Genomic DNA, 9,609 nt, shown 5'->3' on the forward strand with positions numbered 1-9,609 from the left:
CGCCCCAACAAGGCAGAGCCTCCCAAGAATGGTACAAACTCATCCACGTTCCCCTCCATGGAAAGCTTTAGCAAAAGGCAAAAGCGTTATAAGTAATGAAGAGGAACCCGAGACGCTTCCGACAAGCCGTACATATTTGTGTGAATTAAAGATCACATTTTATTACATTTTGTTTTTCTGTACTTTATTACATCTTATTTTGATTTATAATTGTATTGTTTATTTTCCATATATATGTATGTATGTATGTATGTATGTATGTATGTATGTATGTTTGCATGTCCAATTGCTTTCACAATATAAATGCACTGAATTGAGAGAGAGAGAGAGAGAGAGAGAGAGATAGAGAGAAGTGCTAGGGCACATCTGTAACATAAACTAGGGAACATTCGTCACATGCTTAGGGAAAGGTACTAAAAGGTCATATACTGGTAAGATGTTGGGCACATTTGAAACAACAAAAATGGCATTTGGTTATTTATAAGGGACATTTATACCAGTCTGTGCAAATATCTATGCATATTCCAATGTTTGCTGCAGGACTTACAGATTGAGTGAGGGGGTCAATATGTTTGATTCAGAACCACTGCTTCCTCCATTTTGTATTTGAGTAGAAGTGAAGAAACACTGCAATAATAATCAGCCCCGAGGCGGCTGCTTTTCTAAATCCTATTTAACATCACAATCATTCTGCGTCTACACACAGCACAGATACATTGTAAAAACCAAACAAAAAACACGAAATAACATGTAGAAAACCAGAAACGAACATACAAGTATACGAATATGCTAAGATCAGTCTTTTATTTGTATTTATTTGTATTGATGCATTAAGGGATTTACATCCAATTTGCTATTTCAGACACTTTCACTGTATTGACTAAAATATAGGATGAGTTCACATGCATTCGTCACCATGCACACAGTTCACTTTTTCATTCATTTTGTGGTGTATCTTTAATTTTATTCTTATTTAAAAAACAATTGGCTAGCCTATTGATTATGGATGCGACTGTTTTGTTGGTTTTTGCGGCACAATTGTGGGCAGATCAATAAACTGTTGGACCATCTCAGGTGATGTTAATGCTTTGATGGGATATTGTGCTTATTGATGAAGTCTGTGATGAAGGTCTAAAATCACTGTTGCATTGTCCCTGATGCCAGACACACAGCAATGCTCGAAAGGTCCCCCATTTCATAATTACATTATCATAAAGCACCCAAGTCATGGTGGTGGCAAAATGCTATTGGTTGGAAGGAAACCTTATAAAAGGGAAAACAAAGATAATTTGAGTTCTCTTAACTTCTTCATCCTGCAACGAGACACAAGAGAGAGCTGGAGAGGAGAGAGAGAGAGAGAGACACACTGCTTCCTGCCTGACCAGACTGGCCTATAAGCTGTACTGTGAGGAGAAAGAAGAAAATGGGTATTATCTGTTTCTTACTGTAATCCAGCAGAAGCTTAATATTACTTATTTTCAGTAATATAATTGAATGATATTAGTTTCGTATTTTTGTCAAAATAAATGATTATTGCACATCTGTGACTTGACCGCATCTTCCCTCTAAAAAGAATCTTAAAAGAGAAACCAATTGACTATGAGTTTTCAGTTCAACTATTTATTTATATTGACTGAAAACCCAAGCATTCAAAATTCTCTTACAATTGTTTATTAACAATTATAATTGCTTGGTTATTTGGCTTCACGGCTGTGCTGTCACCACTGTTGTTATTATTGTCTGTGTCTATTTGTGTTTTTAGTTATTATCTTTGATAGCTAATCCGACTCTGTTCCGTCCACGCTCTGGGGCTCCGGTGTGCTTCGGTTTCGGCTACAAATTGCACACTTTCAAAATAATAGTTCTGTTTATTGTAGCGTAAGGTACACTTATAAATTTCAATTCAAGAAGTGAATTTATAGTATCACCTTATCACGAATCCTGGAATCTTGTAGAACTCAATTTCCGTAATAATTGGACGCAGACTCCAATTCCAAAGATATAAATTGTCAAATTAATTCAAAAACAAAGACTAAATGTAGCACTACACCAATTATACAAAAGTGCAAAACTAATTAACATTCATCTCTAGATCAACAACTCAAAGACAAATCACTTCCGTGACCAAATCAAAGACCATTTGATCGCATATGATATCACACAAATGGTTAAACAAAAAAGGTTATAAACACATTGACTACAATACCGGTTAGTAAGACGAAGGTGAGTCTCTCATTAGTATTGTTAGTCAGACATTAAATAACTACGCAGGTTAGTATTTAATGTCAGGTAACTTCTCGTTATATATATATATATGTCTCATTTACGTAGGTGCCGAGAAAGATCCTATCATTACTTGTTACCACAATTTCCCATAACTGATTATTATTCAATGATTAAAGATAGGCAGGGCCACCTATAATCTGGTGTCTATTAACTTGTGTCAATTTCAGACTAAACAGTTAATCAGGAATGAGAAGATATTTCTCGGCGTTGACAGATTTTATTTCTAAAATTATCAACAAAACAGTTTAATGCAACACAAATTTATATTGAAGAAAACGAAATGATATTACACATTCTAGAGTTATGAATCACAGATTAACATTTCTAATTGATTTCTCAAATGTCATGAATCACAAACTGTTAAACTTATCTGAACTTCGTCGCAGAGAGGCCTCTCTGGCTTCGGGCTCAGATAAAAGCACACGGCACGAGGTCCGTGTGATTTGGACAAAGGCAGTCCGGTTCGGCTTTGTCCAAGAACTTCCACTGAATCGATGCACCTGGAAGTTGGGGTTTCTCGAATGTAGAGTCTTTTCCAAACCGATTTTCCACTGGTTTGAAGGCTCCAAGGTTGTGCACAAAATCTTCTTTGTAAGCAGGGTTTCCACCATAGTTACTTGAAGACAAAGTCTTTGAGGAAAGCAGGGCCTTGTTCGTTCCAAGGGTCGAGTTTCTTAAGACTCAGTAGCTATTTAAATGACTGACACTTTCGTATACAGTCGACTTAGTCAATTGTCCAGCTGTAAAAACTCCACTGATCAGGTTTGCACAGGCGGTCAGTGCAGTCTGTAAAATTCTTTATTTGAAAAAGTCCTTTAAAAGAATTCTTCGTACGGCTCAATCTCCTTCTCCCAGTTTAACTCTTCTGTTGCCGGCAAAGACTTGGTTGGTTTCTGGTTCCAGTTCTGGCAACAGAGCTACAGGTTGAGCTGTGGCAGCGAGTTACTGGTTCAGGTCAGAGAGAGAGAGAGAGAGAGAGAGAGAGAGAGAGAGAGAGAGACCGTGTGCTGTTCTGTATACGCCTGTCAGATCAATAGGTGATTGGTTCTTGAGTTTGTGAGATTGGATTTCGGTTTCAGCCCCCAGTGTTCTATTGGAGGGGGGCTTGATTTATGAATGATGTCAATCCATGCCATCTTTTGGAAATGCCGGTTGGCCCGGGTTCGTAGCTCTAAGTCAGGATTTCGGCTCTCGTCCACTTCAAAGAGTTTTTATTACCTACAGGCCCACTTCTCCAGACATCCCACAGCAGGATTCCAAACTATTTGGCCTATTTGTGGTGCCATCCTCCCCAAAACTGTCACTTTGATGTAAACCAGTTCCAAGCTGATGAGTTAAGAAAATCTGATAACTTTGGGGGGAGAGGTCTTCATTAGATCAGTGCATCAGCTCAGAGCTAAAATGCTCTAATCAAAATACACCAAACATAATGCTACAGTGTTTATTAATTTCTATGCCCCCAATGCTGTGAGAGACAGACTGTCAGTGTTTTCGGTGCTCAGCAAAGCGCTAGCAGACTGTGGGGCTGAGGAGATCCTGGTTTTGGGGGGGTGATTGGAACTGTACTGTGGACTATAGATTAGATAGCAATCATTTGGAGCCCAGTCCACAGTCGACAAAACAGCTGGAAGGTAATACACAGTTGCACAATGTGGTCGATGTCAGGAGGAATGCCAACCCAAAGGTGATACAGTACACCTGGGTGAGGCCGGGTTCTAGCATTATGTCGCTAGCCAGGCTGGATAGATTTTATACCTTTAGACATCATGTCAATCTGATCGGTGGCTTCCATATCACCCCCTCCTGACCACTGACCACTGTCTCATCACTGTGAGTGTCACCCTGCCTCCTGTCCGGCTGCGCAGTGCCTACTGGCTTTTCAATAATAGCTTGCTGCAGGACAGGATTTTTTGTAATTCTTTTCTTTTTTTTTGGCAGAGATCAGAGCGCCCTAGGTTTGCCTCCCTGAGACAGTGGTGGGACATTGGCAAGGTTCAGACCAGGCTCTTCTGCCAGAAGTACACTGAGCATAGGACTGACAGCTTGAATGAATCTATGAAGGAGTTAGAAGGAGAGATTCAGGTGCTCCACCGAGCCTTGGACTCTGGAGATTCAGTGGCATTAGAGGACCTCAATGCGATGCAGCAGGCATTGTCAGAGCTGCTAAGGACGCGGGCTCGAGGAGCAATGGTGCGCTCGCACTTCCAGAGCCTGACACAGATGGATGCGCCCATCAAGTTCTTCTTTGGGTTGGAATGCAGGCGGCAGCAGAGCAGGGTGATGCTCTGCCAGAGGACGGCTGAGGGCCGCGTGCTGCAGGATGGGCAAGAGATGCGTAGTCATGCCGCCCAGTTCTATAGGGAGCTGTACTCCGCAGAGCCGGGCAGCCTGGAGCAGCAGCAGCAGTTTCTGCAGGGTCTGCCTAAGTTCCCACAGGATGGGGTCAAGGGGCTGGAGGCCCTACTAACTCTGGCAGAGCTGACCTGCGCAATGCAAGAGCTCAATAAAGGCTGGGCACCGGGGCTGGATGGGCTCACTGTGGAGTTTTTCTCAGAGTTTTGGACTGAGCTGGGCCCGGACCTGCTCTCAGTGCTGCAGGAGGAACTGTGAGCTGGGCTGCTGCCCATTAGCTGTCGTAGAGCTATTCTGACCCTGCTGCCCAAGAAGGGGAATCTGTCCTCCATTGTGAACATGAGGCCAGTGGCACTGCTGTGTCAGCACTATAAGATCCTGTCTAAGGCTCTGGCTAAGCGGCTCAGAGACATCATGCCGGCCGCAGTGCCTGTTTCAGGTGCTGAGAGCAGTTGGTGTCGGCCCACGGTTCGTAGAATTTATTCAGCTGCTGTACTGTCATGTGCTTATTGTGCTGAAGATCAATGGTGGCCTGAGTGAGCCTATCCCCATCCATCGAGACATCAGACAGGGCTGCAGTCTGTCAGGGATGCTATACTCCCTTTCTATCGAGCCCCTGCTGCACAGGCTGCTAGCCGGGCTGTCCATCCCTTGTCACCCAAGGGTGTCGGCCTATGCTGCTGAGACACACAGTCTGGCCAGCGAGACGTCCAGGTCATTGTGGGAGTGTCTGGAGGAGTTCAGCAGGGCATCCTCAGCCAGGGTCAACTGGGGCAAGAGCAGCGCTCATCTGGATGGGGTATGGGAGGTTTTTGCACCCCCTGCCCTCCCTGCGGGGCTGCAGTGGTCTCTCTCAGGCCCTCGGGTGCTGGGTGTGACTTTGTGCGAGACGCAGGAGAACTGGGCTGGCCTGCTGGAGAGGGTACAGGGCCGGTTGAGGGCATGGCGCTGGCTGCTGCCCCAGCTCTCCATTAGGGGGTGAGCAATTGTTATTAATATCTAGGTGGCCTCCATGCTCTGGCACACTTATGCATGTCCGGCCCTGGTGTGCCAGATACAGACCCCGCTCCTGGATTTCTTCTGGGACGGGCTGCACTGGGTGCGCAAAGCAGTGCTGTACCTGCCGCTCCAGGAGGGGGGACAGGGGTTGGTAGATCTGTTAAGCAGGCTGAGTGCCTTTCGGATGCACTACCACTGCATAGGACACATCTGTAACATGAACGCTACTGAATGGCACATACATTGAAAACTACGGAGAATTGAGACTTATCCAATTTACACTTCATAAATCATCTTAAAACGTTTCCAACCAAGGCAAAACCCACTTGAAATACGTTCATTCACATTTTTGGTAAATAAAAAGAGAGATTGTTACATATGTTCCCTATGATGCATCTACAGAGACAGAGAGAGAGAGAGAGAGAGACACAGAAAGGCAGACAGACACTAACACAGCCACCCACTCTCCCACTCACACACACACACACACACACAGTATCTCTCTGTCTCTCTCACACACACACACACACACACACACACACACACTCTCTATCTCTCTCTCTCTCTCTCTCTCTCTCTCTCTCTCTTTCTCTCTCCCAAAATTCAAATTCAAATTCAACGTGCTTTATTGGCATGAACAAAAAGAAGTATTGCCAAAGCAATGGTGACAAACAACAGTTTTGAACATTTATATGTACATTTGCATACATAAATACACAATATGTATGTTAAAAACAGGTAACTGATTAATTTCAATTAATAAAATTCAATCATAGTTCAGAGAGACATAAAACTGATATTGATACTAATAATTGGGTGTAGCATAGGTGTCATTGCCTGTGTCCAGGGGTGTCCCCTGTGTGAGTGGACTGAGTATCCACTGTGTCCCTCAGGCTGTGGCAGGCAGCTGTATACTGGGCTGCCAGTAATATGCAGCTGGTCTCCTCTCCCAGAAGGACTGGCACTTTCTCCGAGTCTGGCAGGTCTGGAAATCTCTTATAGAGATCTGCTATTTTGGGGAAAAATTTTGCTCATAAATGTTTATATTTTTCACATTTTTGAATAAAGTGCAGCTCTGTCTCGACCTCTCGGCGTTGGCAGTGGGGACACAGCCTGTCCTCTCTGGGCAGCCAGGTCTGCCTGTGTCGGCCCGTCTCGATGGCCAGGCTGTGCTCACTGAGCCTGTATTTGGTCAGGATCCTTTTGTGTTTTTTGTTCGTTATTCATTTAAGGTTTTCTGACAATGTGTAGTGTCTTTTTAGGGCCCAATAGCACTGCAGTTTACTTTGTGCTTGTGTGTGTGTTTCCCAATGGGTGATGTAGTTTTCTTTGTGCTGTGTGATAATTTGGTTGACTCTGATTGTGTGCATGTGTGTGTTGCTGTCCTGAGGCTGGCCGGTGTTGGTGTGTGTCTGCGCAGTGAGCCTGCGGACCAGCTGGCTGAGGGGGCTCCTCTCTGGGTTCAGCTCTTGGCATTGCAGGGCCTTGTGGTGGTAGGAGTGTGTGTCACTGTTTATTAGATGGAGCCAGAATTTAATTGCTCTTTTGTGTATGTTGATTAATAATGTGTATTGGCCTAATTCTGCCCTGCATGCGTTGTTCGGTGTTTTCCTTTGCACCTGTAGGATATTTTTATGCAAGGTTTCTATTGGGTGTGTGTCCCATTGAGCAAACTCCTGCCCTGTGAGGGGACCCCACACCTCACTGCCATAGAGAGCAATGGGCTGGATTATGGATTCAAATATTTTTAGCCAGATTTGTACAGGTATTTTTATGCAAATGTGTCTCTTTATGGCATAGAAGGCCCTGCGCGCTTTCTCTCTCAGTGTCTTCACCGCCGTGTTGAAGCTTCCTGTTGAGCTGAGTGTGAGGCCTAGGTATGTGTAGTGGGTGCAGTGTTCGATGGTGCTGTTTGCTAAAGTGACGTGGTACCTAGTTCCCTGAGGCCTGGCCTTTTTCTGGAATATCATGGTATTTGTCTTTTTCATGTTTACTGCCAGGGCCCAGGTCTGACAGTACTGCTCCAGCAGTGCCAGGTTCTGCTGGAGCCCCTGCTCTGTGGGCCACAGCAGCACCAGGTCATCTGCGTTGAGCAGGAACTTGACTTCTGTGTCATGTAGGGTGAGGCCGGGGGCTGCAGCTTGCTCCAGCATTGTGGCTAATTCATTGATGTAAATATTGAATAGCGTTGGGCTCAGACTGCAGCCCTGCCTCAACCCACGCCTCTGAGTGAAGAACTCTGTTCTTTTATTGCCAATTTTAATTCCGCACTCGTTTCCTGTATACATTGATTTGATGATGTCATATGTTTTACCCCCTACACCACTTTGGAGAAGTTTGTAAAATAAACCTTCGTGCCAGAATGAATCAAATGCTTTTTTTAAATCTATGAAACAAGCAAATATTTTATTTTTATTTTGGTTGACGTGTTTGTCAATGAGGGTGTGTAAGGTGTAAATATGATCGGTTGTGCGGTGTTTTGGGGGAAGCCAATCTGACTCTTACTCAGGACACTGTGCTCGGTAAGGAAGGCCAGTATCCGGGTGTTAATGATACTGCAGAACACCTTCCCCAGGTTGCTGCTCACACAGATGCCCCGGTAGTTATTAGGGTCCAATTTGTCTCCACTCTTATGAATCGCGGTGATCAGTCCTTTATGCCAGCTGTCAGGGAAGTGGCCCACACTGAGCACCAGGTTGAACAGCCGTAGCAGGGCCTGCTGTAGCTCAGGGCTGCTGTGTTTCAGCATCTCGTTGGAGATGCCATCAGGCCCGCATGCTTTCCTGGGCAGCAGGGCACGCAGCTTCTCCTGCAACTCCTGCTCAGTAATAGTTGAGTCCAGGGGATTCTGGGTGTCTTTAAATGCCAATTCCATTCTTTTTAGTTTCACACTGATGTCATGCTGAGCTGATTTCTCAGTGTGGTGAATGTTTTCATAAAGTTTTTCAAAATGGTTTTTCCAAATATCTCAATTTTGAATGGCCAATTCTTCAGGTTTTAATTTATTACATTTTTTCCAGTTTTCCCAGAATCTATTTGTGTTAATAGACTCTTCGATTATTGTCAGTTGCTTTCGAGTGTGTTGTTCTTTTTGATCTAAGTGTTCCTTCGTTCCTCAGTTCCTTCCTTATTGTATTGCACTCCTTGTCAAACCAATTCTCCTCTTTGTATTTTGTTGGGATGTTCTTTTCAATTTTCAATTTTGACTGTAAAGCTGCTTTTTCAAATATATGATTTAAGTATTTTATAGCCAGATGTATTACTTCTTTACTATGTTGATTTGGGGTGACCAGAAAGGTTTGTATTAGTGATTGGATGTCTTGATTGCCAATTGCTTTCTGGTACTCTTCTGTGCTGTCTGGAGCCCATCTGTAGGAGTGTCTGAGGCTGTACAGCTTGCTGGGCTGTGTGTGAGCGCTGCTGCTGTGCTCTGTCCTCTTCAGGAACACAGTGATTTGGCTGTGGTCTGATAGAGGTGAATGCACTGAGAGAGAAGGGGTCTAGGTCTGTGTTGGCATAGTCTACCGTGCTGCTGCCAAGAGCTGAGCTGTAGGTGTATCTTCCCAGAGAGTCTCCCCGGATCCTGCCATTCACGATATACAGGCCCAGTCCCTGACAGAGCTGCAGTAATTTTTGCCCGTTTTTATTCACTCCCCTGTCGTGGCTGTGTCTGAGGGAGCTGATGTGGGTGTTTAAGGGGGTGTGGCCGAATATGTGGCTGTCTCCCTGTGTGCTGGTGAAGTCAGGCAGGCTGCCTGTCCGGGCGGTCAGGTCCCCACAGATCAGCACACTTCCCTGGACCTGGAAGTGGCAGACCTCAGTCTGGAGGTTGGGGAAGATCTCCTCATTGTGATATGGGGATTCTGAGGGGGGAACATACACGGCACACAGGAACACATCGGTTTGTGTAGAAATGATTTCTTTGCTTATTTTAAGCCATATGTGTGACTCTGCTGTTTTGATGGGCTGTAT

At 44.7% G+C, this 9,609-nt stretch overlaps 1 non-coding gene across 1 annotated transcript; it reads right to left on the reverse strand.

The window, feature by feature from the left end:
* Nucleotides 1-115, reverse strand: LOC136751926 (U5 spliceosomal RNA). The gene has a single exon (XR_010817113.1). It is a non-coding gene; the product is annotated as a U5 spliceosomal RNA (small nuclear RNA).
* Between the last annotated feature and the right edge of the window lie 9,494 nt (nt 116-9,609).

The sequence above is a fragment of the Amia ocellicauda genome, chromosome 6, assembly GCF_036373705.1.
Source record: "Amia ocellicauda isolate fAmiCal2 chromosome 6, fAmiCal2.hap1, whole genome shotgun sequence".
NCBI lineage: Eukaryota > Metazoa > Chordata > Actinopteri > Amiiformes > Amiidae > Amia > Amia ocellicauda.